The following is a 24,359-nucleotide window of genomic DNA, read 5'->3' as shown; positions in this document are numbered from 1 at the left end:
GGCCAATTGTCCCCAAGTTACTGCAAAGTACAGGTGATGGCTGTATCAGGGAAAGAAAAGAAGGCATATCCTCTCCATGAATACAGATTTCCCTAAAAAGTGACTTCCTTCTTTCCATCAACCATCTTTTTATATTAGGAAATGTGTGTGGGCTTGCACGCGCAAGAGAAAGTATTTCTGGTTCTGCTAACCGACTCTTTTTCAGGAGGCCCTACATGAAGGTGGCTAGCTCTAATAGGTCTTTTGCTTTTGCTCTTGGGCTGTGGACTTGAATTGCCATGTGCAGCTTCAAGGTGCAGCAACTGGCACCATTCTGTCTTATGTGTTGAATAGAATAACTATTGCTCGACCTCACACGTTATAGTCGATTTTTGCTATTGCAGTAGGGATGTGTGTGTGGATATGATATTAGATTCTCTTTGATGGAAAGTTATTAGTATTTTGATGAACTTTTCTTTGCCTTAGCTGTCATACATGTAAATGCTATTGATGGTCAAGCCAGTAAAGGTCTTTTTTTGTTTTCTAGTTATTATTCTTCAGCATAATGGTGCTGAATGTTTAATTGCAATAGTTCCTTGTAACTGAGAGGGAAAAATAATTTATACTATGCTTTTTAAGAAGTTATGTTCTCTGTATGAAACAGATGTAATAGAATCATTTTAGCCAGCTTACCAATGACAATAGGACAGAATTCATATTTAGGCAACACTGTTAATTTTATATAGAAGGTTACATTGCCTTTCTTCCCTATGTACATAAAGGAATCAAAAGACGTGGCTCAGCGGTTTAGTGCCTGCCTTCAGCCCGGGGCATGATCCTGGAGGCCCGGGATCGAGTCCCACATCAGGCTCCCTGCATGGAGCCTGCTTCTCCCTCTGCCTGTGTCTCTGCCTCTTTCTCTCTGTGTCTCTCATGAATGAATAAATAAAATCTTTAAAAAAAAAAAAGACTTCTGTGATAAAAGCTTATTTCAAGGACCTCTGATAGTGTAATAAATACAAACAAGAAAGAATGCTGCAAAGTATTATATATATATATATCAACAATGATTATTTCTAGCATACGTGATTTATAGCTTATTATGTGTGCAATGAATATTTATTTAAAAATTCAAAGTATGATAAACACTGAAATGCAACGTATATTTATCTTTTCTTTGTATTCTTTTCAGTCTCTAGTGTTGTGCCAGTCTGTAAAGTTGTGCCAGGATGTACACTTCATCCTTTGAGGACAGATCTAAATCAGTCATATGTCCTAAGTCGGCCTGTCTGCTTGCTTCTTTCTTTCTTTCTTTCTTTCTTTTTTTTTTTTTTTTTTTTTTTTTTTTAAATTTTTATTTATTTATGATAGTCACAGAGAGAGAGAGAGGCAGAGACACAGGCAGAGGGAGAAGCAGGCTCCATGCACCAGGAGCCCGATGTGGGATTCGATCCTGGGTCTCCAGGATCGCGCCCTGGGCCAAAGGCAGGCGCCAAACCACTGCGCCACCCAGGGATCCCGTCTTTCTTTCTTTCTTTCTTTCTTTCTTTCTTTCTTTCTTTCTTTCTTTCTTTCTTTCTTTCTTTCCTTCCTTCCTTCCTTCCTTCCTTCCTTCCTTCCTTCCTTCCTTCCTTCCTTCTTGTTCCTTTTTATGTATAAAAGTGTAAAATTACATCTGCAAATTTGACACTAATGATTCTGTCAATTAGAGGTTGAATTAGAGCTTTCACATTTCAATATCACTTGTAAAGCCCAAATTTATCTAAGAATTGTTATGATTGCTAGCGTGGTAAGCTGTCAACATAACTACCTTTTGGATGAATGTTCAAGTAGGAGTAATGTAAAGACAGGAATATGGCTTTCGTGCATCCTTTAAATTGCCTACAATTGCTAATTTTTTTTTTTTTTTTTTACAAAAGTGATGTTCACCCTTCATGCTTTGAGTTTGTCTAAGAAAATCTAACACTTCCTCTATAGACTATCCTGTAAACATGATCTGAAAGGATTATCCTTTACTAGAATTAACACTGACATCTTTTTGAGTTTGAAGTACTTAAGGCTTTCATTTTTCATCCTCTTTCCTAACTAAAAGGCATCAGTAGGAAGTAATACATATGTGTGGATTCAGTAACTTCAAGTTAAAGGAAGCCTCATCAGTCAAAACCGCTGTGTTTTGGAGTAAGATGGCACATATTCCCTGTTATAAAATAACACAACAGGAAAGGAGTCGTTTATCAGACATTGTGACATTGTAATTTTAGTTTGATTTTTTTAAAATTTTTATTTATTTATGATAGTCACAGAGAGAGAGAGAGAGAGAGAGAGAGAGGCAGAGACACAGGCAGAGGGAGAAGCAGGCTCCATGCACCGGGAGCCCGACGTGGGACTCAACCCCGGGTCTGCGGGGATCGCGCCCTGGGCCAAAGGCAGGCGCCAAACCGCTGCGCCACCCAGGGATCCCTGTAATTTTAGTTTGAACAAGAAAATGTTGTGGTAGTCAAGTTGGCAAAGGCCAGACCCGGGGCCAATAACTTTTGAAAAGTTCTAAGCTAAATTCATGGCTCCTTTATTTCTTGTAGGAGAAGAGATGTGATGTGTTTGCTTTAGTAGCCTCTACATGAGAACCAAGACATGAGACGTTATGTAGGAAAAGGCCAACTTTTCCAAGCTAAGAAAAGGCCGAGGAATTGCACTAATTTTTCCACAAACAGTGCGACAAATGCACTAGCAATTGCATACAGACATAATGAGTCCAGGTACCATATTTGGACCTGTGTTGTGATTTTCCCATTTTCACTTGGCTTTGAGAAAAAGGAATTTGCAGAGATAAATGACTTGGGGTAATAACAGGACACACAGGAATGCCCCTGAAATGGGAGTTGTATACATGTCGCATGCACAGAGACATTCTCTTTCTCACCACATATCAGACGTCGTTAATCTGTCCTATCACCCTTTCCCACTGAGGCTGGGCATGATCTGTACTGCTCCAGGCATCTACTGCCAATCTGTCATAATTAGAAAGAACTTGGGTTTTTTTTTTTTTTTTTTTTTTTTTTTGTGAAAGGAGAGTAATTAACCCAGTGCTTGACTCGTAGTAGTACCCAATGGATATTTGTTTCATTAATGAATTGAACAAGATTGTCCAGAATTTATAAAATGCCCTTGATGTTTTGCGAATTGTAGCAAGTATAGACCAACAAGGAAATTTCTCTTTAAAGTTGTTTGTTTTATTTTCTAGTAGTCAAAAGAAACAGGAATTTAGTAAAGAATTATTTTTAGGCTTCACTTATATTGGTTTGAACAGCTTCTTTTTGAGATTAATTTCAACCCTGCTTGCAGGTGTTCTTTAGTCCTCCTCCATGTTGAAGGGAAGCTGTCCTTTGTCATGGCAAGAATATGAGTCAAGCTCCATGGCTTCTGCAACAAAACCTCATCTTTTCCTTCTGTGTACCTGGTACTTAGAGAAGAGAGACTTTACTTCACCACAGAGGACCCGTGCATTGACTGGATGATTTTTTTGTGACTGGAGTTTGAACTATGCCGTATAGCTTCTGTCAAAAGCATGGACGGGCTTTGGATTTCTAAGTCTTGAATAAGTCTTTATTCATTTCACAGTAAATATGCAACCTTGGGCTTTATGGGGCTATGATTCTCTTATCTGTAAATTGGACATTACTCTAATAGTGCTCTCTACTTCTAGGAGTAGTTCTGTGAAATGAAACTACATGTTTGAAATGCCCATAAAGTTTTAAGCAAGTGTTAGTTAATGTTCAGCCCTGTGCACTGTCTTCTAGAATGTGGCAATTATCAGATGGGGAGGCAGGATGATGTGGGTTGAATGGTCTTTGAAATGAAAAACATTGGGATTCGTATCTCAATTTCACTATTTACTGTGACTCAAGGTATATCCCTTCACCCTTTTGAGTCTTATTTTCTCAACTGTCTGGAGGAAAATGGATTTTATGAGAATTAAATTGTCACATATTTAAAGCAGCTGGCACTGTCACTGGTGCCCAGCAGTCAATTAATGACAGCTATTATAATCAATAAATGCTAGTGGATATAATAAAAATTACAATCGGAGAAATGCTAACCGCTCTACATTTTTTATCCTCAATCCTCAGCATGTGTCAGATTATCAGAAAGCTACACATATGAATCGGTTTGAATTATCCTGAAGTGCAATTACTACTAAAGAACCTCAACATTCTATGATTGGCTTTTTATTGATGTTCTTTTAAAGTGATGGAAATAGATTCATGCCTTTGAATTATTATGCCATTTATTTTGTTCTTTGCTGTCTTTATATAATAACCCATGTGACAAATTCCTAACAGAATTTAAATATGTATCTCCTTTTATGAGATGAAATGAGTTGTGTAAAATGCATAATATCTCCCTCTTTACCTCAGCTGGAAGCTTAGAGCTATGTTTTGTTCACAAAGCTTTAGCCATATTAAGAATTGAAACTTCCCTATGTAATCCCTACTTCTTGATCATTTTTATTATTGACATTCTCATTTTCATGTTAAAATATTCTGATCCTAGATCTTCATTCTTTTGGTAAGTTGGCCCACGTCTCTTTTGAAATAACTGGATCGCTAAAAATTAGAAAAATATAAGCTACTCAGTTCTGGTGTTTGATTTCACCTTTGCTACATTGCAATATTCTGAATTAGTTTTATTAAATTAGGGTTAACTTTGAAACTTAGTAAAATAAGATGCCCTAGTCAGCATAACAGTGTGCTACGTATTAGTCAAAATAATGTGCACCTTATGAATGCAGCCTTAAAATGGGTAACACTAATTGTAACAAATATAATTCATGCTAATTAATAGTTCATCAACCTGTAGATATAGAACTTACACGTTTGTTGTCCAATATTTTGCCTTTAAAAGAAAATTTGTCACAATATTAGAATAGCCTATTCAATATTAGTGTTTCTATTGAGCTCATGAATGAAATTTAACTTTTACTGTGCTCTTTTGATGACAAAATAAGAAAATTGGTTCTTTTATCTTGCGACCTTAAATACACCAAGAGGTAGAGCATCCTACCTCTTTAGTACTTTTACGTGTCATCTAAAGTGAATTAACACTGTTAAAACTGAATTATCAGAAATATTATTATATAACATTTTAGGAAGCAAACATTTAAGGATTTAAAAAAGCGTTACTTCCATTCATAATACTCTTTACTAAATATATAGTCTGAGGAAGCTCATAAAACACTTTTAGTAAGTTAAACAAAATGGAATTTTACCCTAACTTCATTAAGTTAAGAAAAGGATCTAGTACATTTGGGAAAGCATTTTGTGGTACTTGTAAAATAATAGAAGAAAAAGTGACTAGCCAGTATTTTTTTTCTAAAGGATATAAAATAATTTCAGCCACAAAAAACATGTAACTTTAGCTTTCCTAGGATGTGTTGGTAATACAAAATATCAAAGTTATCATGGAAATGATAAAACAATATAGCCTGACCCCAATTTCCAGCCCTTTGGAGTTTCTTGGTTTACAAATCCTGTCTCAGTTTACATGTTCTCCTGCCCTGTCTTGTCTTGCTCAGTGGTACTAATCAAGGTTCAGACACCTAGTGGCCTCCATCTACATTTGTTGCTGCTTATCTTGATCTTTTTTCTGGGATGTCACCTTGGCATTGATGATGTGGAAGTCATTCCATTCCTGGAACCAATTGTCATGCTTATTGAAGTAGGAGAAAGTTCTATATTCTCATTTGGCTTCTTCTTCTTCTTCTTTTTTAAGATTTCCTTCTTAAATAATCTCTACACTCGATGTAGGGCTCCAATCCCAAGATCAAGAGTCACATGCTCTACTAACTGAGTCAGCGAGACAACCCTCTTTTAGCTTCTTAAAGAATCTAAGCTTTTAGTTTCCTTTCTGAGAAGCTATAGACAAGTCCTTGGGGCTGGAGAAGAAGCCATCCAAGGGCTGTTTTAAGAGTACTCCAGAGTGATAGCCAGCAATACTGACCTTTTTCTATAAGATATTGTCCATTTCTAGTTGGGAGAAATTGCAAAGGTACATATCTTCCCCTTTATGAGGGAATCTATTTCTGTATGCCTGAACCCAGTTGTCCACATCACTGTCTTTTATTTTTCTCTTGGAATTCCATGTTGTCTTCATGTAAATAAGACAAAATAGCATCACTTTGGGCAATTCCTGGTCATCCTCTTCCATTTTTTTTTTAATAATAAGCAAACCAAAGAATCTCATTACGGTATATGTATATGTAATTGTTCTCATATTCTATAATTTCCTTTTTCTGTCTTATTGAGGAAAAGCAGTAACTTTATACATCCTTCCTATGTCACCAAAAGAACTAACCTAATGAAGCAACTGCTTTGTGCTTCATAATAATCTCATTGAATTTTCATAAGATCCTTCAAAAGAGGATGTACATTTTATAAATAATAAGGCCAGGATTCAGAAAGTTAAGTAGCTTGCTTAAGATCAAATGATTAATTATGAATGGAATAAAAATTCAATTCTAGTGCATTTTGTTGGACCCCAAAGTCTGGGCACTATCGTGTCTAGGGCAACATTTGGCTCCTTCAGCAAATTACTTTTCCAACCTTTAGAGAATTGAATAAGTTACCTTGCTGTGTACATGATGTGAAACATTCCTATTGGTCCTTTTCTTTGATAGAAATGTTTACAAAGACATTTTTCCCCATTCAGGAAAGAGCCTCTCCTAAGCAAAGTGAAGGAATAAAATTTTCATGATAGTAAAATATATAGATCCAAGTAAATATATGTCTATATTCTTATTTATCACTTTGCACAAAATAGGTACACAATATTAATGCATTAATCAATTGCTTGTATTGAGGAAGCTTATAGATCTGGATACTAAAGATAAGTTTTTATGTTAAAGAAGTCTTTCTAAGTTCTAAAATAGATTTTAAGATAAGTTTGAGAAGAGTGTCTCATGAAACTCTTTTTGCAATCACATTGCTGAGCCATTGACTTTCTTATTGATATTCACTAAAGAGTTGGAACACTGAACAGTGTGATAATTTCTTTCCTGTTGAAAAAAAATTTTCAACAAAAAAAGTATTCTTAAAAAAGAAGCAAATGGCAACTTAAAAAGTTCTTTTCTCAGAGTACAGTACAACTTAGTAGGGAACAGTACATAACATCTTCATGTGTATCAAGAATTAGGTTGGCATATCTTGGAGAAGAAAACACTTTTCTATCCTATACTCAAAGGCTAGTCTCATTTTAGTCCAGATCTGAAAAGTCACGATTCAGATTAAAGGGAGCTCTTTCTTTTGTTTTATTTCAGTTATTCTTCCTGGATAACAGCCAATAATTATACTGTGGAATTAAGAGTTCTGGGGACTTCTGATGGTTGTGGGACTAGATGAGGTCATTTCTGTAAGCTTAGGCAAAGTTTCTTGCTCATGTTTTCTCATCTGCCTGACATGTATTACCTTTGTGGCATGTTATCTCTTTTCTTCAGTGAATAATTACTGAAAGGCATTTCTTCATTATAATTTTTATCATTGTTCCAAACCCCATGACTGTGGATTATAGCTGGTGGTTTTAGAGAATATTTTTGCTCTGAATCTAAATGTATTGGTCTAGAAAGCAAGTTGATTTCCATGAAACCGCTTAGAAAATTTAGTTCACTAAATTGTGAAGATTGTCATTTGCCTACCTTCTGTTTTTTAGATAAGTGTATATATAATTTTAACTGAAATGTTATTCCACCTACATGCAGCACTCAAGAACAAAAATCACTTGGAAATCAGACAAGGTAATTCATGAAAAACAAATCGCTATATCAAAATAGTCATAGTATCTCTATAAAAATGTGCAGTCAAATGTCACCTTCCACTGGGTTGAGCCTAATGTGCCATGTGCAAAAACCTCTTATTCTAAGTGCTTTATAACACAATAGAAACTCTCTTCACTTCGTGAATATATCTATCTATATTTCCTACTTGCTGTTTTGTGGATACTTTTCTCTTTCACTAAACTTTTAAGTTTCCAGAAAGAAGGACTGTCTTCTTGTTAATTGTTAAATAGCTATTCCTATAATAACCCCAGACAGAGAGTAACTAACTGTTCAATGATATGTGGAGAATTGAGTTAAACTGAACATTGAAAATTAGGTATTGAGAGAATTATTACTGTGACACAGTCCTCACATTCAGAATCTTTGGGGGAAAAAAAGTATAAGTGGGTAAGGTCTTGTAAGAGTCTTGTAAGACCCATTTAAATTGTGTAGAGAATGGATGGGGGGGTCCCTGCCTTTTTATTCCTGGTATGTATAAATGGCACTTCCTTGTGGAGAAGAGAGGCCATGACTGGGACCTGTGACACAATATAGTGATATTTGCCTTAGTATAGAGACTCTTTCCTCTGTTTTGTTTACTTATAAATTCCACCAATTTTAAGTGTATAGTTTGTTGAGATTTTGTAATGTCTCCAATTATGAAATCACCATGACATCAAGATGTACCAATAGTTCTCTCAACCTAAAAAATTTCCTTGTGTCTTGTTACACTTGAACAGGGCCAACAAACTTGTTCTCTCTCCACCCTGGCCACAGGTAAAATCAGATCTGCTTTCTGTTCTTACCATTTTTCATTTTCTAGAACCTTATGTAAATGGAATTATGCAGTACGTAGTCTCCTGATTTTACTTCTTTTACTAATAAGCAAATGTTTTTAAATTCATCCATGTTGCATGTATTCATATTTGATTATTTTTTATTGGTGTGTAGTATGTCATGCTATGTGTATAAGAAACTTTTCTTATCCATCCAGAAGTTGACAGACATTTGGATTGCTTCCACTTTTTAGCTATTATGAATAATACTTCTGTGACGTTTGCATATAGCTTGTGTGTGGACACATGTCTTCATTTTCCTTGAGTAAAACCTAGGAGTAAAATTACTAGGTTGCATGGTTAATATTTATCCAGCTTTATAAGAAACAGATATATAGCTTTCCAAAGTGGCTGTATGATTTTATATTTCTACTAGCAATGTGTGAGAGTTCCACTTACTCCGTATTTTTGTTACACTTGTTATTTCAACCTTTTCAATTTTAACCATTCTGGTGAGTATGTAGTAGTATCACATTGTGGTTTTAATTTATGCTTTCCTAATGACTAGTGATCATTCAAAATCTTTTCATATGCTTATTAGCCATTCATATGTTTTCTTTTGTGAAGTGCCTGTTTAAATATTTTGTCCAATTTTGATTATTTTTTATTATTACAAAATTGTAAGAATTCTTTATGCAGTCTGGACAAAAGCTGTTAGTTATATTTGTGGATTCCAGAATAAAACTTTTTGTAGTTGTGGCTAGCTTTTTGTTTTATTAACTGTCTTTTAAGAAACAGAAGTTTCTGCTCTTTTTTTTTATTTTATTTTTTATTTTTTTAATTTATTTTTTATTGGTGTTCAATTTACTAACATACAGAATAACCCCCAGTGCCCGTCACCCATTCACTCCCACCCCCCGCCCTTCTCCCCTTCTACCACCCCTAGTTCGTTTCCCAGAGTTAGCAGTCTTTACGTTCTGTCTCCCTTTCTGATATTTCCCACACATTTCTTCTCCCTTCCCTTATATTCCCTTTCACTATTATTTATATTCCCCAAATGAATGAGAACATATAATGCTTGTCCTTCTCCGACCGACTTACTTCACTCAGCATAATACCCTCCAGTTCCATCCACGTTGAGGCAAATGGTGGGTATTTGTCATTTCTAATAGCTGAGTAATATTCCATTGTGTACATAAACCACATCTTCTTTATCCATTCATCTTTCATTGGACACCGAGGCTCCTTCCACAGTTTGGCTATTGGGGACATTGCTGCTATAAACATCGGGGTGCAGGTGTCCCAGCGTTTCACTGCATCTATATCTTTGGGGTAAATCCCCAACAGTGCAATTGCTGGGTCGTAGGGCAGGTCTATTTTTAACTCTTTGAGGAACCTCCACACAGTTTTCCAGAGTGGCTGCACCAGTTCACATTCCCACCAACAGTGTAAGAGGGTTCCCTTTTCTCCGCATCCCCTCCAACATTTGTTGTTTCCTGCCTTGTTAATTTGCCCCATTCTCGCTGGTGTGAGGTGGTATCTCATTGTGGTTTTGATTTGTATTTCCCTGATGGCAAGTGATGCAGAGCATTTTCTCATATGCATGTTGGCCATGTCTATGTCTTCCTCTGTGAGATTTCTGTTCATGTCTTTTGCCCATTTCATGATTGGATTGTTTGTTTCTTTGGTGTTGAGTTTAATAAGTTCTTTATAGATCTTGGAAACTAGCCCTTTATCTGATATGTCATTTGCAAATATCTTCTCCCATTCTGTAGGTTGTCTTTTAGTTTTGTTGACTGTATCCTTTGCTGTGCAAAAGCTTCTTATCTTGATGAAGTCCCAATAGTTCATTTTTGCTTTTGTTTCTTTTGCCTTCGTGGATGTATCTTGCAAGAAGTTACTATGGCAGAGTTCAAAAAGGGTGTTGCCTGTGTTCTTCTCTAGGATTTTGATGGAATCTTGTCTCACATTTAGATCTTTCATCCATTTTGAGTTTATCTTTGTGTATGGTGCAAGAGAGTGGTCTAGTTTCATTCTTCTGCATGTGGATGTCCAATTTTCCCAGCACCATTTATTGAAGAGACTGTCTTTCTTCCAATGGATAGTCTTTCCTCCTTTATCGAATATTAGTTGACCAGAAGTTTCTGCTCTTGATGAAATCTATTTTACCAATTGTTTTCTTTTATAGTTTGTGTTTTGGGACTCACCCAATATCACAAAATTTTTCTCTTAATTTTTAAGTAGAAGTTTAGTTTTAGCTCTTATGTTTAGGAACAGTTACCTGAGCTGACTTTCTTGTGTGCGATGTGAGGTAATGATTGGTATTTATTCCTCCCCCCACCCCCATATAGTCAGTTTTCCCATCACCTTTTCTTGGAAAGACAGTCATTTTCCTATTAAATTATCTTGGTAACTTTGCCAAAGCCAATTAAAGTATGAGTTTGTCTCTGAAGTTTCTATTCTGCTCCATTAACCTATACATCTATCTTTATGTCAGTATCTCACTGTCTTGATTATTGTAGCTTTATACTAAAATTTGAAAGGAAGTAGTTTAAGTACTATAATTTTATTCTTTTTTCAGGATTGCTTTAGCTATTCTAGTCCTTTGGATTTTGATATAAATATTTAATTTATATTGTTAATTTTCTTTAAAAGTCCTAGTTAGGATTATGATTAGGATTGTATTAAATCTAGAGATTAATTTGGAGAGAATTGGTATCTTAACAATTTTGAGAAGAATGGTGTATCTCTTCATTTATTTAGGTCTAGCTTAATTTCTTTCAAGAGTATTTTGTAAATTTTAGTGTAAAATCTTAACAATTGTCTTCACTAAAATTTTTCCCATATTTATTTTTATGCTTTTTGAATGTGGCTTTTTCTGAATTTCATTTCACATTTTTATTCCCCCCAAAACTGAAATACACTTGATTTTTTAATAATGACCTTAGTTATTGGAAACCTGCTGGATTCACTTATTAGTTTTCATAGCTTTCTTATGGATTTCTTAGGATTTTCTATATATACTATCTTGTCTATAATTAAAGTATCTCTACTTCTTGCCTATTCCGTATGCTTTTTATTTTTTTTCTTACCTTTTTGCACTGGTTTGAATTTAAAGTGTAATGTTAAATAAAATAATGAAAACACAGATCCTTTTCTCTGATCTTATCTAGGAAGCATTGAGACTTTTATTACTGAGTTTGATATTAAATGGAGCCATAGGAGCTCTTAATTGGGTTAAGGATATTCTCTTTTAGTTCTAGTTTTCTGGGAGCTTTTAATAATGAAATAGTGATCAATTTTGTCAAATACTTTCACTGTATGTACTAAAATAATCATATGCTTTTTTCCCTTTATTAAATTAATATGGTGAATTATGTTGACTGATTTTCAGATATTAAATCAACCTTCCCTTCCTGGGATAAACACCTGTTAATTATTATATATTATCTTTTTTTTTTACATAATGCTCAATTTGATTGATAATATTTTAACATAATTTTTATGTCTATATTTGTGAGAGGTATTTGTCTACATTTCTCTTTGCTTGTTGTATTATCTTTGCCTCATTTTGGAATCAAGGTAATTTTGTCTTAATAAATTGGGAAGTTTTTTCTTTGAAATAGTTTGTGAGAGATAGCTACTAGTTTTTCCTTAAATGTCTGATAGAATTCATCATTAAAGTCATCTGGATTCAGAGTTATCTTTTGGAGGAGGTTTTTATTTACAAAGCTTATTAATTAATAATGGCTGTGAATTTTTTTAAATGTGAGTTTTTTTTTTTTTGAGGATTTTTCCTCTTTCACTTAGGTTGCCAAATTTATGAGCACAAAGGTGTTCATAATATCCCCCTTATTGTTTTTGTTTTGCAATTCCCCTAATATCCTTTTAGTGTTTGTAGAATCTGTAGAGTCCTCTTTTTCATCTTTGATATTGGTAACTTTCCTTCTATCTCTCCCCATCCTTCATTTTCCTTCTTCCTTTTCTTTTCCTTCACCTCTCCCTCCCAGTTTAATCTCTAGCTGCCCTTTTAGCCTGGTGAGCCTAACAGTTGAATAGACAAACGCTGAGAAGTCATCTTTTGTCCTTTCTGGCCAGGGTAGAGTCAGAGCATAGTTCAAAAATAAGGATTCTCATGAGCAGAAAGAAGAAACTAGTTAGGAGGAAGAATAGTACTTTAATTTATGACAGAAAAAGCTATAAAACTTTCTGGAGGATATATAACATGGGAATAAGTGGCAAAATCAGCTTCTTAGTTCTAAAGAATTTTGCGGATGCATGGTAGGACAGCTGAGACCTGTGCATAGGAGACCCAGTGTGAAACCTTTATCCAATTGTGTCCTCCCTTTTTCCTTTTTCATTTTGAAGTTAGATTTACAACTCTAAATAAATAATAAATAAATGACAGTACATAAATTGATTACATAACAAAATTAAATTTAAAAATTAACTGATTCGTATACAACTCATAAATTGACTTGATTTACAACTCTAAACATTGTACCTCCTGTACCAATTGTGCATACTTTTCGGATGCTTTATTCTAGAGCTCCTTCCTGAAAATTGAATAATAGCATTACCTCTTCCTCAAAAATATTCAATGACTTCCTACCGTTTGATAAAACGAAGTGCATAACTCTCTGTGTAATATTTTAAGCCTTCTTTCTCATTTTTCCAAGTTTCCAACTTCCCATTGTGTTACATTTTCATCCTTACCTCTCCCACGAGTCAAGATGGTTGGTTCACTGATTATTTTGCTGATGCACTTGGTAGATTTCCACTTTTATGCTTTCACTGTTGTAGGACTGACTTGTTTCTTTATATCTCTCAGTTGTCTATGAGAACTGAGGTTTAGAGAAGTGGCATAAATTTATCAATGTCAAACACTTTACTTAGGAGAGAATGGAAATAAGAACTCAGATCTAGAATTTATCTATCTTAATATGAAGGATTTGGATTTTATCTGTTAAGAAATGAGGAGCCTTTTTGGTTTCTAGGAAGGTAACTCTTGAGAAATGTGTTCTAAGAAAGATAAACTTGACATCTTTAAGTAGAAGGGAGGAAGACAAAACTGTGACAGGTATAAAATCTAAGAGGCTGCGGTATCCCTGAGGACACAGGTCAGGCCAGAGATTATAGGACTAACAAAGTTACTGATTTAAAGCTACTATGAAGAAAACAGTGACAATACATTTCAAGACCATGGAAAGAAGGAATTGTCAGGATACAAAAGAAATAAGGTTTGGAAAATACCTTAAAACTCTTTCTTTAGCTAACCATAAACCTCATCATAATATCTTTAGTACAATAGATATTTATGTTACTTTTATTTATTTTATAATTTTCCAAATTGCTTTCACCATATGCTTTTTCTAAGCATTGTTCTAGACACTGGAGACACAAGAGTGAACCATTTAATGAATGAATGAATATGATCTCACTATCAAAATGCATATGCCAAGTGGGTGGGGGGTGGGGGTGACTGGGTGATGGGCACTGAGGTGGGCACTAAGGTGGGCACTTGACGGAATGAGCACTGGGTGTTATTCTATATGTTGGCAAATTGAACACCAATAAAAAATAAATTTACCAAAAACAACAACAACAACAAAATGTATATGCCAAAATGTTATTAGGGCCATTGAAAAAATTTTGATTCTACAAATTTATTGTTTATTTATTTATTTTTTAAGTTTTAATTTTTTTTTTTGAGGGAGATAGTGTGAGAGATGGGGGAGTGACAGATGAGGAGGGAGAAGGAGAGAACCTCAAGCAGACTCCCCACTGAGTACAGAGCCTGGCATGGGCTTGATCTCATAACCCTGAGATCAGACCTGAGCTGAAATCACTAGTAGTACAGTTAACTGACTGAGCCACTCGGGGACCTAAATTTATTTTTTTTAAAGAGAATGATAATCTTAATTTTGGGAATAGTTAGGAATAGCTTCTGTATTTGCCTGTGGATAACACCATTCAGGAAACATGAAACGAGAATATATGTATGTGTTTAATGAGGATAAAAATTATTGTTTTAAATTGCATAGAACTGGTTTTAAGGTTAATGTTCATGAAGTAATTTAGGTGATGCTATTCCCAACCATCATACTGACAAAAGATAGAATGAAAGAAATGCTTTCTCAACTGAAGAGGATCTATTTTCAACTTTAAAAAAATACTTGTAATTCCTGTGATTTCTTAGGAATTACACACCTTCTCAATGTATCATATAAGCAATTAAAAGTTTTTTTAAATTTTATTTATTTATTTGAGAGAGAGAGCGAGAGCAAGCCAGAGAACACAAGTGGGGGAAATTGCAGAGGGAGCTGGAGAAGCTGACTCCCCTCTGAGCAGGGAGACTGATGTGGGGCTTGATCCTGGCACTCCAGGATCATGACCTGAGCTGAAGGCAGGTCTTAACCGACTGAGCCACCCAGGCACCCCAAAAGTTTTTGAGACCCTGCTTCAAATTTTTTAATCAAAATATACTTTAGTTACTCGAATTCCAATTCTATAGCATTTTATTGGAAAGGAAAGATGAAAACATTCTTAGATACAGACATTTACAGTGTATTTGGCTAAATGCAAAACTGGTCACTCTACTAGGATTTAATGAATAAACTTTAGGCTAAATTTGAAATATCTGATGAGGCCAAGTTCCTGATAAATTATTACTAGTGGAATCTTTATGAACTAAAGGCACTATCCCTTCCTGTAGCTATCATTTATTCTTTATTACTGTCTTAAATTAATCCAAAGAAACTGAGGTCATGCCAAATTAAGCAATCCAAGATAATTCTCGAAGAAAAATGAAACAAAAATAAGAAGTAGAATCAAAGTACACACATTTACTATTTTTTTTTTAGTAATCCTTCAGTCTCACTCTTTAATTAAAGATTCAGTCATAGTATTTTCCAAGTGCTCTCCATGTATCAGTTTTTGTGCTTAGTAGGAGGAATGCACAGGTGAAGGCAGAAGGGTCCATGTAAAATGGTGCTTTCTTTCTGGTTGGTGAAGAGAGGTATTAGAAAACTAGCAAGTAATCAGAATGATTCCCTAAAACGGTAAGTGACTTGAAGGAAATAATAGAATGGGAAATACCTATAGGATAGGAAGTAAGCTGATGGGTCTGCTTTACATAAAATGGCCAAAAAAAGGCCCTACTGAGAGATATTACTTCAGGTGTTGAAGAATTAGAATTTAACTGGTTCACAACACTGGATGCAGGAGAAAGAACTTAGCCTTATAGCTTCCTCAAAATAAATTAACCTTTTATGAAAGGCTAGGATATGAAAGCAAATAGCTTTTCCTTTATATCCAGAATGCCATTTCAGTTCTTTCAGTACCTGTATGAAGATTCAAAAGACAATAACAAACTAGAAAAATGGGGAAGAGCTTGATATTTTTGGAGGTTAATAAAGTTTGGTCTTTACATTGTTTTCCTTTTAAGTGTCATTTTTACACACACAAAAAAAACTTGTTATACTCTGCGAAGAGTGATTCTGAATATGGTATTTCTGTGTCATTAAATTTTTTTAAGTTTAGCTTTAAAATAATTGGCTCCTTTTGCTTCATATCCTACCTAGTTGTTCTGAACATTGTTCATCTTTTGAACTGAATGGAAATTTGTTTCTTTAATAACTGACTATGAGCAAACTCAAAAGTATTCTTAAATACTTAATGGATTTACAAGCTCAAGTGGCTTCACAATAACTAAATGATTTGTCACAACTTTCTCCCTCCTCCCAACTCTCTCTCTATCCAGAATTTCTTAGATTCTCTCTGTTCAAGGAAGCCCTTATAAGTCTTCTACTAAATACAATCTTCAGTCTCAGTACTGTTCTTAAACTGTTCCAGGTAGAGGCTCATTGTCTTCTGTTTTTTTTTCTTTTAAATCACTGAAAATGAAAATGATAGGTTCTCCTCTAATGGTGCATTTCTAACACAAGAGCCATTCTTTGTAAAAGCAAATAGAAAATTTAGTTTTATAACTTTAGTTTTGGAATGACCACCCAAAGTTCAAAGGGGTGAGAAATTCTTTCAGTATCTGTGATCCCAGCAGCCTTAAGAAAACCTAACAAGTCTTGGGAGTTCTGGCCTTTGTTGGTCTTGTGTGGTATAGGTAGATCAGGAATGGAGAAGGAACTTTGGTAGAGGCAGCCCAGCCATCACCATGGCTCTGAACTCCTATTCACATACCAAACAGATAAAGTGAGAGGTTGGGCTGGCATAGAAGCAGTTCTTTCCTCATCATCACTAGCTTGGTATCCTTGCTAAGGGTTTCCTTGCCAGGAGATAGCTCAGTTACCATGAGCTCCTTGAAGTGTTCCTTGGCAGTCCTGAGTGAATCTGAAGTGTGATTTCATGCCTTTGCTTTTCTTCAGCTTGTGCTTGGCTGTGGTTTTGAAAATTAACTATGAATTTTTAATAGATTGTTCATATTTTGCATATTATTTGAACTCTGTAGGGACTAGGACATTATCTTTTACATATTCCTTAATATTAACAAAACAAAATTTTTGCCTTATGAAATGTACTTTTTCTTCCTTATATAGAGCAGTATGTGAGTGGGAAGATGCTTGAATTGTTCCTGCTTCTCCTTGCCAGAAGAAAATAAAAGTATGTCTTCTACAATCCCTTTCTTATGTTATTTGAGGCTATCAAAATGCCAGCTGGTGGCTTCTTTTCTTGTTGAATACAATGCAACCTAAATATCCTCTTCTTTCACAAAAAGGAGCTAAATCAGAGTGGATTTGCTTCTTGTATCTAAAGGTTAAAGGCCAAGGGATAAAATGTGCATAGTATTTTGTGTGTGTGTGCTGTGACTGCTAGAGGATTTATAGGGATGAAATATAGGTTAGTTTTATAATTTTGTTTTTTTAAATGAATATTTTTTGAGATACCGAGATTCTTAGATTTTGGGTTATTGTATTAATAAGATCCAGAAAATTAGTTATAGGAAAAACATACTTAACAACTTATTTGAGCTCACAGATATTAAATATATTGTGGAAAAACAGTTGAATGGATAAAGCGTAGTACATCCAAATAATGAAATATTATTCATCCCTAAAAAGATACGAGCTATCAAGCCATGAAAAAACATGGAGAAATCTCATATGCCTATTACAAAATGAAAGAAACCCATCTGAAAGGCCGAATACTCTATTATTCCAATTATATGACATTCTAGAAAAGGTAAAACTATGGAAAAAGTAGAAAGATCAGTGGTTTTTAGAAGTTGAGAGGGAGGGATGGGTAGGCAGAGAGTAGAGGACTTTTAGGGCAGTGAAAATACTGTTATGAGACCTTAAGGATGGATACAAATTATACATTTAGCCAAACCCATAGAATGAACAACACCAAGAGTGAACCCTAATGTAAACTATGGTTCATCAATTATAAGAAAATCACCCGAGGATCCCTGGGTGGCTCAGTGGTTTGGTGCCTGCCTTTGGCCCAGGGCGCGATCCTGGAGTCCCGGGATCGAGTCCCACGTCCGGCTTCTGGCATGGAGCCTGCTTCTCCCTCTGCCTGTCTCTGCTTCTCTCCCTCTCTGTCTATTATAAATAAATAAATAAATCTTAAAAAAAAAAAAAAAAGAAAATGACCCACTTTGGTGGGGAATATTGACAATGGGGGAGGCTGTGTATACATAGGTACAGGGAATATTTGGGAAATATCTGTGCCTTCTTCTAAATTTTACTTGAATTTAAAATTGAATTTTAAATTGCTGTAAAATATAAAGTCTTGATTAGAAAAAACATGATAATCTATTATTCTTTTTATCTTAAAATTTTAACAAATTAAAAATATTTCAAAATCCTGGTATTTTAATTTTTAATTTAAAAAAATCAGAGAAAAATAATCCAAAAATTTTGTGCTGGGAAGGGTAAATGTTTATCCCACTCTCCACTCCTGCCTGTGCAACTCCCTATCTGTCTCTTTTCCCTCCTCCTCCCCCTAGATTAGTCAGTGTCTGGGAAAATTTGGCAGAAGTACTAATCCTAAAAGGTAAGAGCTATGCCCTACTACCCCTTGTTCTGCTCCTCATGCACAGATTGATTAGGTTAAGTCTGGCTGAGGGCACTTCTTGTCAATTGTCACTCTCCATATTCAAGCCTAACCCTGATAGAATGCTAAACCCCAAGATTTTGGGTTTCAAGTTGCCAGAGTGCAATCTCTTTCTTTTAATAAGAAGCACAAATTTCTTTTGAAAGCCGCCCTCCTCCATTATCATTGGTTGATGGAACTGATCTTATTCCCAACATTGGACAGCGAGGTAAGGGGAGCCTCTATGGGCTTAATCCAATAAATAGTCTACCTTCCCAGTCACGGGACTGGTTCAGAGATGGGCATGTGACCCAGTTAGAAGTATAAGATACAAGAGACTATTTTTGGAGCTTCTGGGAAAAACTAGATGGGGTCTTCCTTCTGCTGAATGTGGGAGTGCAAAAACAAAGGGTCAGAGCCATGCTGCCTTTTTGCTAGCCAAGAGATCCACCCTGAGGAGGAAGTTTACTCCCAGAGGAAAGCACAGCTGAGACACGCAGAGAAACCAACTCTTGATGACATTGTTTCAATAACTGCATCAAATCACAGCTGAAGGAAGCACTAGCACTGAATCTTCATGTTATTGGCCTGCACATTTCCTATTTTTCTCTAAGTCATTTGAGCTCAGTTTTGTTCCTTGCAACACACAGTGTACTGAAGGTCTGTGGAGCCCTTGTAGCTAATAGCTAATCTCTGGCTCGTCCAATGCCCTCTGCTCCCACCATTTGAACAGTATGCTTGCCAAGAATCTGCTGTGATTCTTCCCAAACTTGTTTAAGGAAGTTGTAATTCTATGTAGTAATTACACAAGCTAATTAAATATTAAATAAACTAATAAAATATGAGTATGAAAAGAAAGTTATCATATATACAAAAACTAAGTTTAATATTTTGAGAAGCCTCATAAAAAGTCATATAAAAAAGTTATCTAATTTAAAATGAATAAGAACAAGAGTTTGTAAGAAAACTAAATGAAACTAGTAAGATTTTGAGCTTAGTTTGTTTTGCAGATGTCTTAAATTCTCATTCCATGTTAAAGAATCACAGAGAGCCTGTAAAGGTGAATCCACCGGGGCTGGCTGGGGAAAAGGAGGAAGCTTGCTCCAGAAGGAACTGTCTGAGGGATCATAGGGATTTCTAAATGTGGGAAAAGGGAATAAATCATTTGGTGAAGTCAACTGTACCTACTTCTTTATAGGTCTAAAGAAAGAGCAAAGCTTTTATATAACAGGAATCCTGTTCTTCAGGGATACCAAAAGGAAATTTCTATTTATTTATTTATTTATTTATTTATTTATTTATTTATTTATTTTAAAAGGAATTTTTTTAAAAGGCTTTTATTTATTCATGAGAGACACGGAGGGTGGGGGGCTGGCAGAGACAGACAGAGAGCGAGGAAGAAGCAGGCTCCATTCAGGGACCCCGTTGCGGGACTCAATCCAGGATCACACCATGGGCCGAAGGCAGGCACTAAACTGCCCAGGGATCCCCCCAAAAGGAAATTTTTAAGTCATTTTTGGTGCAACCTAGCTGGAAATTAGCATGTAATTGTTTGAGCCTTGCTGATTAAAAGTTTAACCTTCAAAAAAAAAAAAAAAAGAATCACAGAGAGGCATTTTGAATTTGGTTAGTTCTAGAAAGGTGAATTGAAGCTCCTCCAATCAGCAGACTCCTATATAAAGAAAAAGCTTTGTTCCTACATCAACTGATTGGCCAATGAATGCATTTTCATAAACTTTAAGTTAAAAAATTAATTATTACTTAATGCTTTCATACTTTAGCCAGTATTTTTGGCTAATTGACTATTACAGGTTTTAAAATTCTATGAGATCAGAGGAATTTTACTGTTCTTAAGTGGAAGATGAGACAGGGTGTGTATGGGAAAGTGACATTAAGAAAGTGAAGTTTAGGGCAGCCCCGGTGGCCCAGGGGTTTAGTGCCGCCCGCAGCCCGCAGTGTGATCCTGGAGACCCCGATCGAGTCCCACATCGGGCTCCCTGCATGGAGCCTGCTTCTCCCTCTGCCTGTGTCTATGCATATCTCTCTCCCTCTGTGTCTCATGAATAATAAATAAAATCTTTAAAAAAAAAAAAAAAGAAAGTGAAGCTTAAACTCAGGAGATGAATGTGCACATGTCACAGGCAAGGCCGATGGGATTGTGGGAAGGAAGAGCTGTGAGTTAAAACATCAAGTTTGAGATATCCTCTTGTGTCTTTGATATAGGAAATCTTTAGTAGTTAGTAGCTATTTATGATGGATTTTAGGCAGATTTTTATTTTAGGAAGATCACTCTGGTGGTAGGTTGGAAGATGGACTGGAATGAGGAGGAAAAATGTTAAAGGAAAACATGTCAATGGATGTGGTCACCAACTAAATAATCAGAGTGAGGAAGAAGAAGGAATAAAAGATGACTTGGTACTTGTCAGTGAATGGAGAATGAGGAGACTTAGCATTTAGTTCTTTGACATTAGAGTTTAAAGTTGAAGAGTGTGCTGAGACCAAGTATTTATTGAGCACTTTTTGTGTCACATATGGTTCTAAGCACAATGGGGAAGACTGTGGTTCTCTAGAAGCTCAGAGTTTTGAGCAAAAATATATGCTACAGTAGGTATTTGCTAGGATTTATAAAGTTTTTAATTTTTCTGCTTACATCCAACCTCTTTTGTAGAATTTCCCATAGAATTTTAGTAAAAGAGTTGTATCTCCCATTATGGAAGCCAAAGTTAGCCAAACAGTCTATCTCTCTTCTCCCCAAAAGCTATTATTTCTTTAGGGACCCAGGATGAGCCAAATGGATATTTCAATTTTTGGAGTTTTTGATACAGTATTGGATAGTTAGAGATGAGTTGTAGGGTGAGTCCAGCTACCTAGTATCCTTCCAGTAAATTCCTTTTCCGATTAAATTTGACTTGACATAAATAAACAGGAAATACAAGACAAAACAAAAAAAACATGATTTGATAGAATAAGAAGGGGAGAGACCTTTAGAGCGTGCCATCAGTAACGAAGGAAATTTTCATGGTCTACCTTCCTTCCAATGTGCACTGGGAAGAATCTTTCCAAGGGGAAATGATTATAACATTCCCTTCTCTGAGAGATTATCTTACAGAGGATCTTTCAGCTCTTTTCATAGGAAGTTAAGGATTTAGTATAGTACTAGGACTTTTGTCCTTGGTTTTGTGATTTCAAACTTCCATTAACTATATATTGAGAATTTACATAGGGAACCTCTACATGTTTGTTGGGGTTAATTTAATAGCAAATATAAGGTGAAATAAGCCAGAGGGCAAAGACAAATACTGCATGGTATCACTCATTTATAGAAGTAAAAAAAAAATCAAACTCTTAGAAACAGAGTAGAAAAATGGTTTCTAGGATCTGGAGGGTAAGGGTGGGAGGGAAAAATAGGGAGAGGTTGGTAAAAGGTTATAAATTTTCAGTTATATGCTGAATAAGGTCTGAGGATCTAATGTATAACTTGGTGACCAAAGAAAGAAACACTACGTATTATAATTAAAATTTTGTAAGAGAGGAGAACTTAAATGTTTTCACCACCTTTCCCCACCAAAAGGTAAAACATATGACGTGATAAATGTGGTAATTGACTTGATAGGAGGAATGCTTTCATAGTATATACATATATCAAATCATTGCATTGCAAACTTTAAATATCTTACAATTTTACTTGCCAACTATGCCTCGATAAAGCTGGAAAAAATAATTTAATAGCAAATAATAGGTATATGTATTGTTCAATTTAGGGATGAATTAAAATATTGAAAAACCAAATGTATTAAAAACAAAAGAATTCAGGAAAAGATTGCAAACATATTTATGTTTATGTAAAGTGTTTTTTTACTAGATTGTATAAAAGCAGAAAAAGAGGGAAGATATCAAGTGTAAAGAGTGATCTTTAGAATATGATAGCTCAGACTTTGGACCATGACTGAATAGGAAAGTGGGCTAGCACACTTGTCTGTGGGATGAGAACACTTAGCATCATTTTAATTAGTGCAAATTTATGATGTTGTTTTTGCTTTCTAGTGTTTTTAGAAAGTGCTTGCCTACACTTCAGTTCTGGCTTCCCCCACATTTGCTTTGTTAAGAAAAGCTCTTTAAGCATAATTTCTCAGGATCGGAGTCGGATGGGGAAATAAAATGAGTACAAAACTGAGTTGGCAATTCTAAGACTTTTCCTGAATTTATTACTTCCTGTTATTCTCTCTGAGCCTAAATTTTCTCATTTTAATGTAAGACTCTGAACCCCCTTTATTTGTTTAGAGCGCACTTATAAAGGTTAAATTAGTGCCAGATATAAAATACCACCCATCACTCTATCGCCTTATACTGCTGCTTTATTTTTACGATTCTTATTTTATACCTGTTGTATAATATTCAGGGTATGCTCTGAATAAAATTTGGTTGACTAAACGAAGTGAATAAAAGTATTCCTATTTTTAATTGTTGAAAGCCTTTCTTGGGAAGCTTGCCTCTAACTGGGGGATTAGACCCAAAATCTTTGATTCAGCGAAGTCTTTCCATACTTGATTGATGATCTTGTCTGTTCATCTTCCATTGTCCCAGTACTACTACACATTATTTCAAGGTAAGATCGACAGCATCCTCCTTAGGTTTTCATGCAAGCTATTTGTTGTAACTAGTATTTAAAAAAAAAAAATCTCAAAATCACGTACTCCTAGGTTGTGTTTATTTGTTAATACTGGTGCTTTATAGATGAGTGTTTTCTTTATCAGTAGGGAAATGTATGAGAATTTTGGCTTGAACTTAATGGAGCCTAAATTTTACTTTGCCCAACCAAATCATAAATAAATTTTTAAATAGAAATATCACATTTTTAGAATCACACTTGCTAGAAGTTAACCTGGAGAATCATTAAAAAAAAATAACACCACAAAACTCCAAGAACATATGCAAAAGAGGCAGGAATTTAATCTTTGTAAGGGCTGGATATGTCTTCGTAATTAGGGCCCAGCAGAGGTTCTAGCCCACAGTTGGCACTGAGTGTTGAATGAGAGAAAGGAGAAATACTTGAAGGAAAGCAGTACAGAGGACAAGTAGTAAGGAAGATAAGGCAATGAAGAGGTCAGGAGAGAGTAAATATTCTGCATGTGGTTAAAAAATAATAAGGAAAAAAATAATAATAAGGTAGATTTGAGGGGGCAGTGGAGACAGCAGCACCACATTACTCTATTATCCTTGATCTCTTTCCGTATTTTTTGTACTATCAGGAGTTTAAGCAACCAGAGGATAGACTCTATACTGAGTTCACATTGTCAGGTGACCTCAGTCCTTGATCATGTCTTGAAAGAAGAGCAAAATGCCCACTGATGATTCCTTTTGTAAGGCGAAGACTGCACAATACATTTCAGAATGATTTAAAAAAAAAAATGGTTAAACATTTTTAAGGAATCAAGCCTCAGTGACTTGAAGAAATAAGGTATACTCTTCTCTGATGGTGCCAGTTAATAACAAAAATATATTTGGGAAGAGTATGTATTTATGCCTTTGCACATACATATTTCTGTATATATGCTAATATATTTCTCTATATTTCTAAATTTAAAATACTTTTTATAAAGAGAAAAAGATCTTTCGAGCACATATTTATATAATATTGATCGTTTGAATGTGATTAGGGATCCAACTTTTATTAACTTCAGTGTGAATTACAGAATACAAGCATAAGTTATTTGTGAATAATTTGTCAGAGCAAAAGCACTAGCATA

The 24,359-nt window shown here is 35.2% G+C and overlaps 1 protein-coding gene, 2 long non-coding RNA genes and 1 other non-coding gene across 8 annotated transcripts in view; 3 read left to right on the top strand and 1 right to left on the bottom strand.

Annotated features, from left to right (window-relative positions):
* The window catches only part of PDE1A (phosphodiesterase 1A), a 336,045-nt gene that overhangs the window by 48,137 nt on the left and 263,549 nt on the right, over positions 1–24,359 (top strand). The gene's annotated exons all lie outside the window — the stretch shown is intronic.
* Positions 3,188–5,658, bottom strand: LOC112668212 (uncharacterized). The gene is made up of 3 exons (XR_003141580.3): positions 5,467–5,658; positions 4,850–4,872; positions 3,188–3,439 (listed from the first exon to the last, which is right to left on the bottom strand). It is a non-coding gene; the product is annotated as an uncharacterized LOC112668212 (long non-coding RNA).
* LOC118350120 (uncharacterized) lies at positions 5,193–8,563 on the top strand. The gene is made up of 3 exons (XR_004803382.2): positions 5,193–6,024; positions 7,730–7,765; positions 8,527–8,563. It is a non-coding gene; the product is annotated as an uncharacterized LOC118350120 (long non-coding RNA).
* LOC112668312 (small nucleolar RNA SNORD22) lies at positions 19,615–19,738 on the top strand. Its single transcript, XR_003141643.1, has one exon. It is a non-coding gene; the product is annotated as a small nucleolar RNA SNORD22 (small nucleolar RNA).

The sequence above is a fragment of the Canis lupus genome, chromosome 36 (genome assembly GCF_003254725.2).
Source record: "Canis lupus dingo isolate Sandy chromosome 36, ASM325472v2, whole genome shotgun sequence".
Taxonomy (NCBI): domain Eukaryota; kingdom Metazoa; phylum Chordata; class Mammalia; order Carnivora; family Canidae; genus Canis; species Canis lupus.
The sequence above is the reverse complement of the archived record's forward strand: the minus strand, read 5'-3'. Positions and strand labels throughout refer to the sequence as shown.